Source organism: Anser anser (genome assembly GCF_964211835.1).
Source record: "Anser anser genome assembly, chromosome: 10".
Classification (NCBI taxonomy): domain Eukaryota; kingdom Metazoa; phylum Chordata; class Aves; order Anseriformes; family Anatidae; genus Anser; species Anser anser.
In genome coordinates, this window is record NC_139730.1 from 8,277,562 (window position 1) to 8,294,573 (window position 17,012).

At 48.3% G+C, this 17,012-nt stretch overlaps 1 protein-coding gene across 3 annotated transcripts in view; it reads left to right on the forward strand.

Annotated features, from left to right (window-relative positions):
• The first annotated feature begins 312 nt into the window (after positions 1-312).
• The window catches only part of ACAN (aggrecan), a 48,809-nt gene continuing 32,109 nt past the window's right edge, over positions 313-17,012 (forward strand). Inside the window, exons 1-2 of one of the 3 annotated variants that reach the window (XM_083849798.1) lie at positions 313-1,203; positions 1,305-1,562. The gene's annotated coding sequence lies outside the window, so the exon portion shown is untranslated. Of the gene's footprint in view, positions 1,563-17,012 lie in introns of all 3 variants that reach the window. The other 2 variants (XM_083849797.1, XM_083849799.1) reach the window with 2 other exon arrangements.

Genomic DNA, 17,012 nt, shown 5'->3' on the forward strand with positions numbered 1-17,012 from the left:
CAGGTACTGCTGTCCTGGGGCCTCCCCACCTTGACCTGTTGGAGATGTCTGAGCAGGCACAGGGGGATGAACGGGCAGGCGAAGGGACCAAGGCACAGCCTGAGCCAGGGGACTCCTCGCAAGGCTGAGGAGGTTCAGTCCCCAGACCTGCGCCCACCCTCCTGTGTCGCTGGGGAGGCACGCGGGGTTTCTCAGCCAGAAGAGGTTTTCTCAACTGGGAAAGCCTCAGCTGCTTCCCACCCCTCCCAGCTGCCATCCAGCCCCTTCCCAAGCCGAGGTGCAGGCCTGAAGGAGCAGACCCACTGCATTTTCCTCAGGCACAGCTTCTCCCACTCAAAGTCACCAGCATCCACCACTGAAAAATAAATAAATAAAAGTCAAAACTCATTACAGCCTCTTCAGCACCTTCCCACAGCATCTGAACTGCCAAGGATTCCATTACGGGATCCTCCTTGAGGTTTTGGGATGGTTGCTTCAGCCTTCATCACTCCTCAGTGCTCCCTAGCTCTGCATTTCTTCCCCAGTTCTTCCACACGCGCAGCTTTTGGACAACTCCACCCCACCCATCAGCCTCATTCCTCTGCCTCGATGCCACTTATCGGTTACTGCTGCTCCAGGTGTTTTCCATGTCCTAACAGCGAGCATCCTCTCCCTCTTCCCACACCAACACCACCTCCGCCACCTGCCTCCCCCTCTGCCCCGCAGAGCCCCCCGGAGAGGTCCCCGAACTTTCTTCTCTGCTGCTCTCTTTGGGCTCCCTGGTAAACGTGCCCATTGCTGGTCAGACTGCGGCGATATTGACTGCATTGCAGACACGCGTGCTTTGCTCAGGTTCCTTAATTAGCTTCATGTTATTTTAGTTTGCATAAACCACGTTCTCTTTTTATTACATAAACTATTTCTTCTCTCTCAACCACTTGTGGTGCTCCATGTAGTTTGCTTCCAAACCAGAGGGCTAAATTTAATCCCCCACTCCCCATTCAGCTTTCTCCATTTACAGTATTTTTTTTTTGGCAATGCTTTTTTTTTTTTCTTTTTCCCCTTTCTTTTCTTTTCTATTTTTTTCCCCTCTTTCCAAGAGGCTGGGCTTCCTTTTCTGTCCTTAAGCCCTCCTATTTCCCCCTGCCCCCTGGATGCCTGCCTACCTTTACTCTAAAATCCAGAGGAGGATCCAATACACTTAGTTTGCCAGCTCTTCAAGAGGTATCTAAGGAGGCTGACAGGAGTTTGATGGTCTCTCTTGCAGCCAGTGGCAGCTAATGTGGTCTGAACCCTCTCTCTCTTTTTTTGCCATTCACACACAGCACTTACTCTTCAAGCCTGCTGCTGCTGCCACTGCCTGAAAGGACCTGAAATACCACACAGGGAATTTTGATTTCTTCTGGGGAACCGGGAAAAAAAAAAAAAAAGGCCAGGAAAACTCATCTGGAGATTGCAAAGAAGACATACAGCAACAGCAAGAAGTGGCAAGCTCTTTCCATCCTGAACACCAAAAAACACCTAATTTCTCTGCCAGGTGTATGGGACTTAGATTCTCCAAGCACTGCACTGAACTGTTAAAGGTAAGGGGTTGCGCTTTACCTCCCTCTTCTCTCTTTGGGATTTTTTCCTTAACTTCCCCACTTCTTTCCTCGGTGTTCTATAGATGCGGGCTCTAAAAAAGTGGATCGTCTCTTTCCCTGGTGAGCAGAGATGCGAGAGAAGTTGCACGCTGACTGCTCCCAGGGTTTTCCACGGAGCTGCCCTCATGCCAGCGGCGCCGCTGTGAGAGGAGCCTGCCGGGATCCTACGGGGCTGGGCTGCCAGCAGCACTGCCGTGCCGGCCCCACACCAACCCCTGCAGATATGGGGTTGTGGGGGCATGGCCCCATAGCCTGAGACCAGGGGCTATGTGCTGAGTTTGTTAGTCCTCTTGGGCGAGGGAGGGAAAGCAAGGCACGTGGCTTGGGACACCGGGCATCCAATGCCACCAGGTGGGAGCGCAGAGAAGGGGGCTACCCCTCTTCCTGCTCCCCAAGCAGCCCCACAAGCTGCCGGCGTTCCTGCGCGATGGATTTTGGCTGCTGTCGGTGGCATTTCTCACCCCGCTGCTGAGCGCGGGGCAAGGAGGCTGCGGCTGAGCTCATTTGTCACTGACGTCCCAAACCATCACGGGCTGTCTGCCGGTGACTGCTCCGCTCGCTGCCGCCGCATCGCTATCGAGAGCGCAACGGGCGCTCTGCGGGCGCGAAGGACGTGAAGCCACAGGTCAGGGGGACAAGCCCAGCAGGAGGATGAGAGGAGATGAGATCGGGGAGGTCGGACGGTGTGTAGCCCGCTTGCCACGGCTGCGAGCGAGCCCCTGGCACTGGAGGCGGCTCCTGGATGGTTTCCAGAGCACGGCGCTGGGCACTGCTCAGTGGCTGCCCCTCTCCAAGCTGATTCCTGGCTGAAACCCGTTTTTAGCAGTAGCTCAGTAGTAGCTGAGCTCTCCTCTAAGAGCAGGCAGAGCAAAAAGTTTTTGTTCTTCGGAGCCTCTGTCGGAAATTTCTCCTTTTAGGTCACTCCCTGCTTTTTAAGACTTTTCGCTTAAACTTTGTGCTCAGCAGCAGCCTACCCTCTGCACGTAGCGGAAAGCATGCATTTTAACTCTGCCCTTTTGAGATGTTTAGCCAAAAAAATGCAGTTTGAAAAGTTCTCCCAGTTTTCTAAAATAGCTTTGCCAGATGTGGGAAGGGGGACATATCCCATGATGAAATAGTTGGGTGAGAGGAATTTTTTAGCATTCCCCGCTATTTTGTTTTTTTGTCTACGAGCTCCAGATAAAGGACGCTGGCTGGGCAGAGGGGCCAGGGGTTTGGGGACTGATTTGGTGGGTTTTCAGACCCTGTGGAGGAGAGCTGTTTCTCTGCTTTGGTTATTTGGTGCTATATGTTCCTGTAAAACTTCTGAGACCGTACCCACCCGGTAGGGCAGACAGGAGGTGTTTTCCCTCTCCGAGACATTTGGAGGTGCTGTCAGAGCGCAGAAGAGGGAGGCATCCCCGCCTGCCCTCGCTGGGCCAGGGATGTTCCCGTGCTGCCTGAGGGCTATGAGCAGCCCCAGCAGCCTTTAGGGAAAAACCCATCTCCTCTGCTTGAGCTCCTGCTTGATGTTCCCTACAACCACGTCCACGGACAGAAGCAGGGTTTGACAGCAGCGAGAGGGCTGGAGGACAGGTGGGCAAAGAGAGCCCGGGGGTCAGGAAGCTGAGGACATTAACTAAAATGCTGCAGACGTAGCACCGTCAGAGTAAACGGCAGCTCCTCACTGTAAAATACGACTTAATTGGAGAGAAATGTTAGGGGGTTTGGAGGAGGAGAGGATGGTTGGTATCATTTAAAAGACAGAAGTGAATGAATGAGCGTGTAAACTGCTGTTCCATGCTCTGGCATCAACCAGAGATGTGTATAATGGCCAGAAAACCCGGGGACTCCAAAATCCCCTCCGTTACTGGTCTCTTCTCTCCTCCTCTCCCTGGGGCAGCTCCTCCTGAGCCATAAATTGCCCAGGCCCGGTGACTTCCCTGCCTCCCCACGCTGCCCTACACCCAGCAGGGACGCGGGCTGGTGGAGGGCCAGCTGCTGCCCATTCCACACTCAACGGGACCTTTCTTAGCTGCCTGAGACATCTTTTCCACCGCCACCCGCCGCTGTCTCCCCGCTTCCCCCTTTTCCCCGCCGGCAGTGGGACGGCTGCTCCACCGCAAGCCCAGCCTTCCCCAGCCTGCCTCCATCTCCTCCTCCTCCTCCTCCTCCTCCTGCTCCCCCCCGGCAGCCTCCACGTGTGAACAAGCCGGGCTGTGTGTGCTGCTCGCAGGCAGCTTCCCAGCAGCAGCAACAAAAGCCGTCTTCATCCCGGGTCTGGACCACATACGGAGCCAGAGCAGGACGGCTGCGGAGCAGCCCGGTGCATTCAGGGCTGTTTAAAGAGGGAAAGAGAGAGAGAGAGAGACGGCAAAGAGAGGGAGCTGTTATAGATATATATTTAAAAAAAAAAAAAAAAATACTTGAGCCCAGTGCAACAACGGAAACCTTACAGTTTACTTTTAAAAACTCAGTGCTTCCTTGTGCGCGGGCAGAACAGCCCAGCCTGTGTGCGCGGCGGGGCTGCGGGCACTGCCTGTGTGCACAAGGCAGGGTGTGTGCGCCGCTGCCCCGCTCCGTGCTCAATGGGCTCACAGTGCCGAGCTCAAGAAGCTTTTTGTTGGCCTCATGAATAGGTGGGGGGATTTGTAGTATTCGCCGGGCAGCCTTTTTTTTTTTTTTTTTTTTTTGATGCTTCGCACTGAGATTTTTCCCCCCATGTGCTTTACGACGGGCTTTCCCTTTTTAATAAAAATTTCCATTTCTCCCTTGCGTGATGTTCTTCCTTCCCAGTGATTCCTCAGCACAGACTAGAGAGCCGAAGGCTGGGGGAAATGATGAGGAAGACCAGAATCCTTTGACTTGGGTACCCCAACAGCTTCCACACGTGGTAGCTGCTGAAATGCCTTGAGGTGCCAAGCAGCAGCCAAGTGGACCGCCTCGCTCAGCTATCCTTCCCCTGCTTTACAAGCCCCCGCGCAGTCACCGTGGCGAGCTAACGCCCCAGATGGCTTCACCTGGAGCCAGGTTACAGCCCCACAAGCGAGCAGGGGAGATGGTGGCACCTGGGTGACCGGGTGTCCCAGTGGCTCTGCGCTTCCCCGGGGAGGAAGGCCTGCTGTGCTGGGAAAGCAGGGCACTAGGAGGCCTCTGACAAGCACCACCATCTGTGTTTTCACCCTTGTAGTCACTGTTTGTGCCAACCAAGGCATGGCAATTCGTGGCTTTTCTCCAGACACTGGCCCAAGCCGGAGCACAGCTGGCTCATGTGGAGTAGGGGAAGTTTGTGAGAGGCCCAGAACTCAGATGAGGGCCGTACCTCGCTGCTCAGCTCCCCCCGGGGAATCGGAGGTGTCCTCGGGGTGCGGAGGCTTGTGCTGGCCAGGAGCGGAGGTTGCTGAGAGGAATTTGGGCAATGGGCTGTCCTGGGGAAGGCAGGTCAGCTCCATTTGTCCTGCACTTGCTGTTACATTTGATGGAGGTTGACCACGCAGATGGCCCTGGTTGCCACCATCTTACCTGGGCGTCTACGTGGGAGCTAGGAATCTTCTGAAGTACCTGGGTCTCACGCAGAGGGTGTAAGGAGCTGAACCCAGCGATGGAAGGTGCAACAGGGGCCACATCAGGCAACACGAGACAAAAGGGCATCTGCAAGGCAGAAGTGAGGTGACCAGGACAGGAAAGTGTTTCCGGCCAGGTAGGGAAAGGACTGCTCACGAGTTAGGCCCGAGAGTAAATCTGTCTATCCAGCCATGCCCAATAAACCCCGCTTACATTAGCGGGAAGATATGGAATGTAAATACTCATGCTTCAAGGCATAAGGCAACCACTAAATGCCTAGTGTTAAAAAGAAACTTCCTCCTCAGCAATTTCTCCCCTGTTTTTCAATGATGAGAACATTGCTCTGAAGCTGGTGATACAGATCTTGTCCAAGACAGGATGCTGGCCTGGACACAGCATTGGTTTCATCTGGGCTGGCAATTTCCAAGTGCTTTTGGCTTCTACAATGCCCTTGGTTCACACTAGGCAGAGGACTTGGACAGGTAATTAACAGTCATGACAATCACTGAAGGACAGAAGGAACTGTCTGTGAAGGCCACAGGAGGGATAGATGTGACTTAATAGTGAGAAAATGAAATAGGAATAATTTGAAAGGAAAATATATATATATTCTTCAGGGGAAACTAACAAGAAATAACCAAGGAACTGAGTCTTAGATCGTGGACTGAAGGGAAAAAGGTGTGCAAAGGAAACGCGGAGGCCAGCAGCTGATAAACAGGTGAAAATGATGGCGCTGATCCCTTCCAGCTGGAGCTCCCCTCCCTCATTCACACCTCCTCCAGGAGAGCCGTGCCCAGGACTGAACAACCCGTAATGCACAGCAAAACCTGCTGCTCCTGCAGGGATCCTGCACGGGCCAGAGATAAATCCCTGCCGCAGCCCTGGAAATCCCCCGTCAGATCAGGCTTTGCGCAGGGCAGATTCAGCCCGGCTGGCATAACTCTTCTGGTTTCAGAGGATTACTCGGGATTAGCAGTGCTGTGGCACAGCAGCTAAGTGTAATTAACATTACATCATCTGTACCATGGTTTCAAGGTTGAAATCATCACGTAGTTCACATATTGGAAATTACAGGATGGCTTTTGTATGAATGATTAACTGTCACTGTTACGTACCCCAGAAAAATAGTTTCTGTGGGGTTTGGTGTATAAATAATACCCTGTGTCTTTATGGTGCTCGGCTTCAAAGCAATGCTTCAGTGCTGTACTCTAACGAATACCCTCCCGTTCTGTAATGACTGGTCTGCAAAATGATGTCTTTTCCTCTGCTGTAAATTATACCGTGCAGTTACTGCTGCTATTGCATTCCGTCTGGTTAGTAAATAATACTCTTTACCTACTCTTGTATCTGGGGTTTAAATAATACCCTGTCCTCCCACAGTACTTGGCATCTAAGTGTCACCCTGATCCTGCACGGTGCTTTGGAGAGTAGAGAACATCCTGCTGCTGCCGAAAAAATTGCAGCCTTCCTCTCCATTGTATTTGCCCTCTAAATATTACCCTGCTGTTTTATATAGCACTTATTGTATAAATAATACCCTGCTGCCTCGTAGCAATTGATATGTAAGTGATACCCTCATGCGGCAGGGCACTTGGTCTGCTAATGCTGCCGAGCGTGCCGGCAGGAGGGTGCAGTGCCTGAGACTACAGCTGTGTGCATCGTGTGCCCATTTCTGCTCCAAAATTATTCTCGTATCGAGCACTGATAGGCTGGTACACATTTCTTTACACCTTCTGAAGTATGTTTGGCATCGTTTGGGGCCATTCTCTCGTTGTAGCCACGTAGGACATGCGTTATAGGCGTGAAGATCTCAGAGGCAGGGAAGCAAAGGAGATCTTCATTTCAATTCATCTCCAATACCCTGCTTCCAGCTCTCGCTGGCGTTCCCAAAGTGACTTCACATTACCATTACCACTCCAACCTAGACAGCATTGAGTTCAGTGTGGGCTTCAAAACCTTCCTGATAAGATAAAATCTTGGGTGAGCTGGCATCTGCCAGACACCCCACTGCCATGGCAAGGTGCTTAGCCAGGGGGCAACCAGCTCAGCCGTCTCTACAGCACATTTTGAAGAAGACAGTGCTCATAGCCCTCAGTCTTCACCTACATCCTCCATTAGAGAAACTATGTTTTCCCACAGAGACCCCATTTCAAAGAGTTAACAATCTTTAGTCCTTCCTTCTGCTAGCCCCACCACAAGTTCTCCTTTAGTCAAGGTAAGGTTTGTGACTGAGGTGGTATCTCCAAGAGCAGCTGAGAATGCTGGAAAGCAAAGATGCTTTGACTAACACAAGCCTTTCTTCCAGCTTTTCAATCCACCTCACTTCTGCTACTTGTGCTCTTGTTTTGGCAATACTTTGCCAAAAGTTTCATTCAATTGCCACCACCAGCTGACTTAAAACTGCATTCCTCCCGACTTCGGATAAGCACATCCAACCGGTGTAAAAATAAATAAATAAAAGTACTTTATGTATTTTATGCTCAGCCCTTTCTTTTTTAGGTTCTCAGGCCCCCGCTCACCTGTCCACATGTTGCACAGAGAGTTTTGGCAGCTGCAGAGTCACGGTCTAACATCAAAGACAAAAGGCTGGGTTTGCTCATGCTTAAAATGCAAACAGCTTTCTCATGCTGCACTCTGAGTAATGCTGAAGCTTTTCTCATGCCTCCATTATGTATACTGGGGAAACTGACGACACTGGAATACAGTGGTTGGCACCTTCTCTTCAATTCTGGCATGGTCTATTTCCAATTTCTTCTAATCTCCAAGTTGGTTGCTCTCTGTTCCTCAACTGCAAATGCAGCTGACTTTTTGTATAGAACTGTGGTGCCTCATCCTTCAGAGACGTCTCTCTTATCTGTGCTGTTAGTGTAATTAAACAATAATATTTTGAAACTGATTGGGAATGAGAGTCATTAGACACTCAGATATCTGATTGGATTTATTTCCCTTATAAAATTATGTCCTTTTCCAGAAGTTGCTTTAGGGACTCAAGGACACATCTTGCGAAGCAGCAAAGTGCCCCAAGACACAGAAAAGCACTTCTGCAAATTCCATTGAGTGCCTCAGACATCCTTTTGCATCTTCGAATTCTGAGATACCGTGGACAATTGGGCAGGTTATCAGACTTTTACAAAGCAATTTTGACATTCCCATAACTCTCGCAGTAACCATTGGAGAGTACACTGTAAGAATTTAATCTATTGCTGCTGTATCAAAACTTGTAATCAAAATCTTTTAAAGCTCAGCTCAGAAGCCATTTGCTAATTTTCTTAATGACCAGCAGTGCATGTTTTTCTTGCTTTCCAAAATACTCGCTTATACTTTTCATTCTCTTTTGTGACGTCCTTGCAGTAGGAAGGACATCGCATTGAGTCTTTCAGGGAGCAAGCACCCAGCCCAAGGGGAGACAAAGTCCAACAGACTTTTGAACATCCTCAGTGCTGCAGCAGCACAGGGAGCTCTGGAGGCCCCAGACATAGGCTGGACAAGCCTGGGGTCTGCAGGGACTGACCTTTGAGGGCCAGAACCTATACCAGCATTTGCCCCTCACCTTCCCAGTATACTTCCATTAGAAGTCATTAACTTGAAGCAGGACTCATTCAACCACATTTGCCGGAATGCTCATCTTAAAAGCTAGAGAACATTTTCATTTTGAGCATTTAACTGTCAGCTGGTCTTACTGAGCATCACTCCCATTGCGTGGCTTATTTAAGCAGCGTGGATTGATGAGTATGAATGTCGTGATGGCTTTTTGGTCACAGCTATGGAATTGCCACAATCTGCAGACTGCTCCGTGACAGTGGCCAAATGTTATGTGTGATTAGATCCAGTTCTTCTACCCTGTGAGAGCCAAACAGGATTTTCCTTGCTATGTCGTCTTATGGAATTAATTCTTCTGCTGTCTGAAAGCAGAGTGCTCTGTGCGAACTTGTGGGGATTGGGAATTCCTTTTGAGTGCTCTCCCTGCTGCCTGTTTGGGGCTTTCAAAGAGTTACGTGTCTAGACTAGGTTTTAAAACCATAGCTTGGGCTTAATGTCATGAACCTTGGAGTTATAGGGCCTCATTTCTACTGATTCCAATGGAAAAACTGGATCTGGCCGCCAGATAATTTACCTACCCATCTTACCGGGAGAATTACAAGATAGCGTGTTTAAAACAGATCATTATTATTTGTCTTTGAATTGGTCTTTTACGACAATAGTATAAAACAAATTTTATTTGTTTACAGTTTCTCTAGCTAGTGCTGTGTGCCTGAGTCAAAACACCGGTACAGCATGCTCCAGGGTCTGTGTTAGAGCCCGCATCTCTTCCATCACCGCCTGAGTGTATTTGCTGGTTAGAAGCACTTCACTAGGCAGTTATTTTGCCTACAAGGGGATCTGTGTTGGTGCCTTTCTGTTTCCCCAAAATGTGGGCACTGTTGGTTTCAAACTGTTCCACATACCTCTGGAAAAACAACATTTTCTGTTGCCTTTACAGAATGCTTCACCAAACACTGGGCAGCGTTTTGGCTCTCTCTCCCGACCACATCTCATGCATAGGAATTTATTTGCCTCTCAGAAAACTTTGTATTCCCATTTAATTGCGTTTCTGGTTTCCTCCATACCTCGCTTTCTCTTTTTGAAGGTATGACATATGGACTTTTCTTAGCAAACTGTAGATTTGGGCTTAACAGCATTGGCTCTCCAAATGTCTGTGGCTTGTGTTTAGGTTAAATTTCTTTCCCGTTGCAGTCTGCACCTCACTGTATGATTTTACATTTCATGTAAGAGCCTTGCTTTGTTTCAGTATTTCCATGGTCTCCCCAAATTTACGTTTGCTAGGTTTGGTCAGCTGCATACTTTGTAGATTGTGAGAGCTTTGAGGCAGGGGCTGTTGTCTGTCTGGGCTGGGGTAATTCAGTGGAGCCCTGAGATCTGAGCTGTAAGGCAATGATTACTGATGTGCATTCAGTGACCCTCATCTGAAACTAATTTTGGGGAGGTTAATTGTCTCTGCCTTGCTCTCTCTTTCAACGTCATGTCATCACAGTTGCTTCCTCAGTAACACCAAACCAATGCCTGATTATAGATTCAGATGTATGTAGAGAGAGCTCTCTGTATACATAACATACATTCAGGTCAAAGAGTTAGGCTGTTATTAAAGTGCAATGTTTCTATTCTTTCTTCAGGCTAATTTCATCATGTGTTTGAAGGGAACAGACCATTCAGAGTGGGCATTTTTTTGGGAGATACTGAAATCTCCCTTGGAAAAAAAGCAGAAACCTGTGATTTGTTTCTGGATTAAACAATAGGTCTCACATGACTAAAAATTAATCCTTTTATATTTGCTGCTAATTTCAGAAAGTGGTTGGGCTTTTTGTTTGTTTGTTTGTTTTCTTTTGTTTTTTTTTAAGGAGCTTTCTAGGGGAAGTTTTGGACTGACTGAAAATGGAAATCTCAGCCAGGGAACTGAAACCCTTCTGCCAGTTATTGCCTCCCCCATGCTGAGGGGTCTCCTTATTGTTCCTGCTGGCTGGATGAATAGATCACCCAGAGACTCACGTGCACTCCCACAGAGGGCCAGGACAATTTTTTAGGCATCTTTTCCATCACCTTTCTCCTTCCCTTCCAACTCCTTACCAGTCTCATAAAGTAGAACCTAAAACTTTTGTGGTCTCTGACGGATGGTCTTCTCTGTAGCAAACCCCAGGCAAGCCCGTTTGGCTGTGAACTATTTTGCTGTTATCTTCTTTCTTCTTTTGTTTCCTGCTTTACAATTTGGCTTGGTTCAAAAACATCACTGTTGTAGAAAGAAAAAAAAAAAGAAAAAAAAAAGAAAAAAAAAAGAAAAAAAAAAGAAAAAAAAAAAAAGAGGAAGATTTATTTTCTGCCTGGAGCCCCAGTTGATTTCTGCCCGAAAAGAATAGAGCAGGCTGAACCAAAGGCAGGAGTTATTGTTCGGATAAAATGGCTTGACAAGTGAATAGGGGCAGTGGAGCAGTGTCCATGCCCAACAGGGCTGCTCCCAGCAAGGGGAGCTGAGCATCCCTCAGTGTTCCCAACGCAGCGAAATCCCCTTGGAACGATGGGGCAGGGCAGATAACTCCATCCCCCCGAGGAACAGAGCAATAAACAGGGACCTTATTGACTGAGCCAGGCAAATTGAGTTAAACACGCGCTGTGTGTCTTGGCTGCGAGGGAAGAGGGCACCGCATGCCAGAACAGCCTCCTGGTATGCGAGAGGTGCGAGCACACAGAGAAGGAAGGGATTGTACAGGGATGGTGGAGGGCAACCATGTGCCATGAGATGGAGTCAACAGAATATCGGGTGAATAAAGGGAAAAGAAAAAAAAAAAAAGAAAAAAAAGAAGAGACAGGCCAGGGAGATTTTAACAGATTTCAACATACTTACAGGAAAATCAGTACACTGCCTGGGAGGGGTGGTCTGTACAACTCTGCAGGTATTTTGGTTTGGTGATGCGGCTCTTGTATGAATGGTCTCTTAGATGGCTGCTGTGCCACAGGAAGAGCCCTGACATAAAAGCTGACACGTCCAGCACAGAGAGAAGTGCGGGTTAGGAGCCAAGGGTTACCAGAAGCACCAAATTCTTCTTGACCTCAGCCCGTCTTTACAGTCTGAATGTAAAGTCTGTGGTCTCAGTTGGTATGACGTGTGAACTGGAAGGCAAGCCTAGCCCAGTGCCTCCAGAACCAAGGCTCATCAAATCAGCCTTAGAGGCAAAAAACTTTGAGGAAAACCTGCTCTGAAATTTTGGCAAAGCCCTTCTCCAGACAAAGAGGTGTGAGAGATCCTTCGGCAGCAGCAGTAAAACCCACGCTTGCATTGCAGTTGGGGGTTCACATTGCTGTTGGAAGAAGTATCTGAAGTCTTCGGTGTAAGCTGGTGACTAGAGGCTTGTGAATAAAGGCAAAAAGGCTCCTCCACTCCTGTGCAAGGAATACATGTGAACAGTTTGTATGCATGTGGCTCTCTGAGGAGCTGCAAAGAGTTGAAGCATCTGGAAACAGAAGAAAATAATAATCCTTTGCTTCTCTGCTGGAAATGTCACTGGTCTGCTCAGTAGAAAGAGATTGTCCTGTGTTGAAAAATGAGTTACGGAGAAAAAAAATGCCAAGAGATCATTAGATTGCAAATCTTGCAGATTATTTATGGCAAGTAGTAATGCTTGGACTGCAGGCTCTGCCTCCTGAGCAGCACATGGCAGGATATCTCTGCCCTTCCCGGCCAGTAACCAGAAAGGCCCTGGCCCTCTCCCATGCCATTTGCCCTTTTGTCTTCTAGGTCACCCCAAAGGGAGGATCGAGTCGAGATTCCACCTTCCCAGCAAAACTAAACTGTGCATGTCTTGAATTTATGAGACAGGAAATCTATTTGGGAGGAAAGTTGTAGCTGAAACAGCCTCGTTTAAGTAAATCTAAGCACAGTGTTTACACAATGTCTGGAATTAATGCAGAGAAAACTTTCAGGTGCCAGCTTTGGAAAGAGAAAATGGGGAGCAAAAAGAGGCAGATACTGAGCTTGTAATGAAGCTAGAAACTCTTCCTCCAGCGTGGATGGGAGGTTGTTTTCCCACTGTTAAACATGAACTACTCAGTAGTTCAAAGGCCAGATAGGATGTGTTTGCTCACCTATCTCCGTTGTGCCCATGCGGTGACAGTGGGAGGATGGTTAGTGTTGCCAGCCGTGTGTATTCGCCCAAACATGCAGTTATTACAGAGGCCCTACAGCCATGCACGAGCTCATGTGGCTCTTCCCTCAAATCTCCTACGTTTCTTGACTTTCCAAGCTAGTTTGATGTTTTCTCTCTACCTGGAGCAAGAGGAAAATGTTTGTCCATTGTGAAGCTGGCAGCTGGTATGTCTCTTCCAGTCCTGCCCAGTGCCTCGTTAGGTGAATTTCCACATCACATTTCTTAGGAGCACATATGTTCAAACCAAGGCAATTTTGGACAGCAGAGTATTGACAGATATCAGGTTTGGGCAATAGCTAGCAAAGTGAGTGAAGAGCTTCACGCTTACATCTCTGTGCCTACGGATTCTGTACTGACACAAGGTCTCACGGGCATTGTGGAAAACTTTTTGTCCTAAGTGCAGCATCAGCCATGAAGGGAAGCAAGGCTTATGTCCATGAAGCTTCTGCCAGCACAGAAGCGTTACTGAGGTTTGCTTCTCTGCAATCACATCTGTATCTTGTCCTGTAGCCTCAGGAGCACATTTTCTCATTCTTAAAGCTGCTTCTCTGCACAAATGAGGTTTCAACCCATTCACAAGAGAAGTGAAGAGGCAAATTCTGCACAAGTGGATGTCCCCAGCACAGCCTGAGCACCATTCACACTCTCCAACAGAGTAATGGCTCATCCCCCAGCAGGGCAAATATCTGCTGTCCGTCAGCTGAGCCTTACCTGTCCTTCATCTCTCTTGGCATCTGCAGAGAACCTACCTGCCTGTTTAGCTTTTGCCTGTTTGGAGGAGGTGGGTATGTGGTGGTTTAGAGAGGGTAAATGGTATGAGCCTTACCAGGTTAATGGACAGAGGTTTTTCCACGTCCCTTTCTCCTGCTCTGTACCAGGCATAGGTAGCTCAGGTCCTAGGAGCACAGCAGCAACAGCTTTGGGATTTCTCAGTGGGATTTATGGTGAGACAATGCATTTGAGCAGACAATGGTGTCACTTGGAGAGCCACATGGCCAAAGCTGCCACCTTCACACTTGACATCCTGAGGGAATATGATGTCTCAGGTGCCTTCCTCTGTGTTTCGGTGGTTTTCCTCTGTGTCTAGAAGTGATTTGCTCAAGGCTGATGACAGCTCCAGAAAACACGTGTACTGTTACTTTCTTTCTATGGGTTAGCATTTTTCACCTGCCTCTTCCACCAAAGAAGGGTGATGGGTGACTGTCATTCCCAGAGACACCATATCCAGGAGAAAGGAGTTTGCCAAGTCCCATTTCTTTATTTCTGGCTTAAATTCTTCCTTGCAAGCCAAGGGATACATCCCAATTACCACTGCTGTGCATAAAACAGGGTGTAAGGAGGCTTTATGAAGTGCCTAACCACCCACCCATCTCTAAAAGCTAGATGTTAGTGCTCCAGGCTCCCTTACCACCCATCAGACAAGTGGCTGAGCAGCTCTTTAAAGGTTCTCAGCCGAGACATCTATTTCATAAGGAGATGAATTGCTCTTTAGAAGTTTTTTTCTCCCCTTGGACCAGAGAGGATTCTGAGTAGAAGTTTCAGCAAGTCTCAAAGGCTCATTGTTGCCTTGAATTTAGAGGCTCTGGGGGCTGTTGAATGTGGCTCTTGCTTTCCACGTCGGGCAGACACTCAGAGCCACGGCAGCTCAGGCGTAGTGCTGATCCTGTAGCTTGCATGAGAGACTCCAGCTGTCATCTGCTCACCAGAGTGGGCATCTTGCAGCTTCTCTGTCCTTGAAGGGCAGGAAAATTGTCTGTGTGTGTTGCAAGTGACAGGCAGTTTTGGTTTTCCTGCATGAGAACTAGTTTGGGGGTGGCTGGTGGCAAGGTCTGCCTGCTTAGCTTGCTCTCAGGAAAAAAAAATAGATGGAGAAATGCTGCTGGAGTTAATGGAGATGTAATGTAAAACCAGTATAAATCAGGGGAGAATGAGAGGCATTCTGTGGTAGTTACCAGAAAAGAGATAAATGCTTATAAAGCTTTTTGTGTTCAGCCGGCCATTAGTTCCAGACCGTGTGTCTGAGCCTGGGTAGCTAACCAAGCCTAGCATCCGACTGTTTCGGTTTGACCAAGATTTCCTTTGGCATCCTGCTTACTGAAGGCTTGTCCACACATCCTTGGGTATTTTGGCTCTTCCTGTAGTGTAAGTGCAATATAATTAAGTAAACAGTCAAATTATAACAGACTGCAGCTCTTTTATTAAAGGAAAGGCCATAAAGACATGGAAAATGGAAAAACACAGAACCAAAATTACAGGTCGGGGCGACTTTGGCTCTTTGTAGAGGAGGAGAGAGAGGAGCTCTGGACCAGACGATATTGCCGAGGGGCACGCTGATACCAGCCCCAGGGGTGTGAGTGGCGCTGCATCTGGCCACGTTCGTGCCTGCAGTAGCAAGGGGTGCTTCAGGACAGGAGCCAGCTGAGGCTCCAGCAGAAACCTGACATTTTTCCTAGTCTTCAGCCACTGTTCTCTGTTTTCTGTCTTAGGCGCTGAGCACACCTCGGCGCTGCCAATTTGCCATCTCCTGTAGCAATCCAGGCAGCCAGTCGTGCAGGGCTGTCAGCAGGGAGGACGACATCCCTCGATGACACAGCATCAGAGCAGTAACTGCTGTGTGTCCTTCTGACTGGGGAAAAAAAGGGCTTTATTGTTCCAGGGACGGTTTCAGAGGCAGAGCAGGCGGGAGCAGCATCCAAGCTGCTCTGTACATAAAGACCTTACTCTCAGAATGGTTTGGAAGCCAGACAGAATGGAATATTTCTCCTATTTTCTTTACAGCTGAAAAAACATGAAAAATCACAGGAGTGCATTTATTACCGTATTTCAGTTCCAAAGTTTGCCTTATTTAAAGAAAGAAAAAGAAGAAATAAAATGAGTTTTGCCCACCCTCCTCACTTTTTTTTTTTTTTTCCCCTTCCTTCCCTCCCATTTCCTGGACCAGGCTGAGGTTTTTAACAGAAACGCTCTCAGTCCTGCACAGAGGCTGGGAACATGCAGGGGGACAATAAGGTGTTTGTTCACAGAGATCATAGAGGAACGGTCTGTAGTTTTACACGGGAGAGGAGAAACCACTCTCGAAGGACATGGAGCACGCTGCTTGACCAGGTGTGAGGACCCTCCTGATGTCTCTGCTGGGTGGTGGTGTCTCCTCAAACCTCATCGTACCCTTGGTCCCCAGCGTTGGTACCTGAAACAGTGCTGGATGGAGGTGTCCTAGGGATACTAAGGTCCATTCCCTGATGGAGAATAAACAGGGGATGGAAAACTAGTTGAAGAGAGAGAGAGTCCAAGGCTAAATGACTACTGCTGGTTTTGACTCATGCTCAGGAGCCTCTTTATATCCACAGTTTGAAAGGAAATGTTGTCTTTGGAAACACCTTTATGCCCAGGCATATCTTCTAGTTAATGAGTGGCATTTTATTAGCTGCCAGAAACAATATGTAAGTTTATTAAAGGTCTTCCAAAAATGAGAAACAAGGAAGCTTAAAATGACCTGTCCACCCCCATCCAAAAAAAAGAAAAAGGACAACAGCAGGATTACGGGTGATGAAAATAAATTTAATTGCAACAAGGGTGATTAACGTGGTATGGAACAAGCAAAGGCCACAGGAGAAACTGCAGATGGGACTCAATTAAAATAAACTAGAACAGAAAATGCTTTCCAGCAAGCAAACAAGTTAGACTGTGCTGCAAGTGGGCCATCTGGCTATTTTCCACCGTACAGTCTTACTGTGTAGGCACTTTGTTGGGCCTTGACTGCAGTGACTTTTCTTTTTCTTGCTCTCTCCAGATTCTTCAGGCCTTTGAAAACCTGGGGACAGGGTTGGAAGAGTAAGGGATTAAACCTGTCTGCACATATGTACACACTTTGCTCCACACACACTTAGATTCTCAAATAAACATATTTATATGCAGCCAATTTAGGACAGCCTGCACACAACCTGATACAGAAGCACGGCCTTAGGCATAAAATAAAGTGGCAATAAACTCCAGTGAAAGGGACAGTTGTTCTCCGGGGCGGAGAGCTCCTGAGCCTACCAGCATTTCCCGGCTCTGTCTTTTCTGGAAAGGCGAGAGATTTTCCTGAGCTCTTCCTGGCCCAGGCTCAATCGGAGAGGGCTTTGCTCCTGTCTCGGTCACTGGTTAGAGAAGG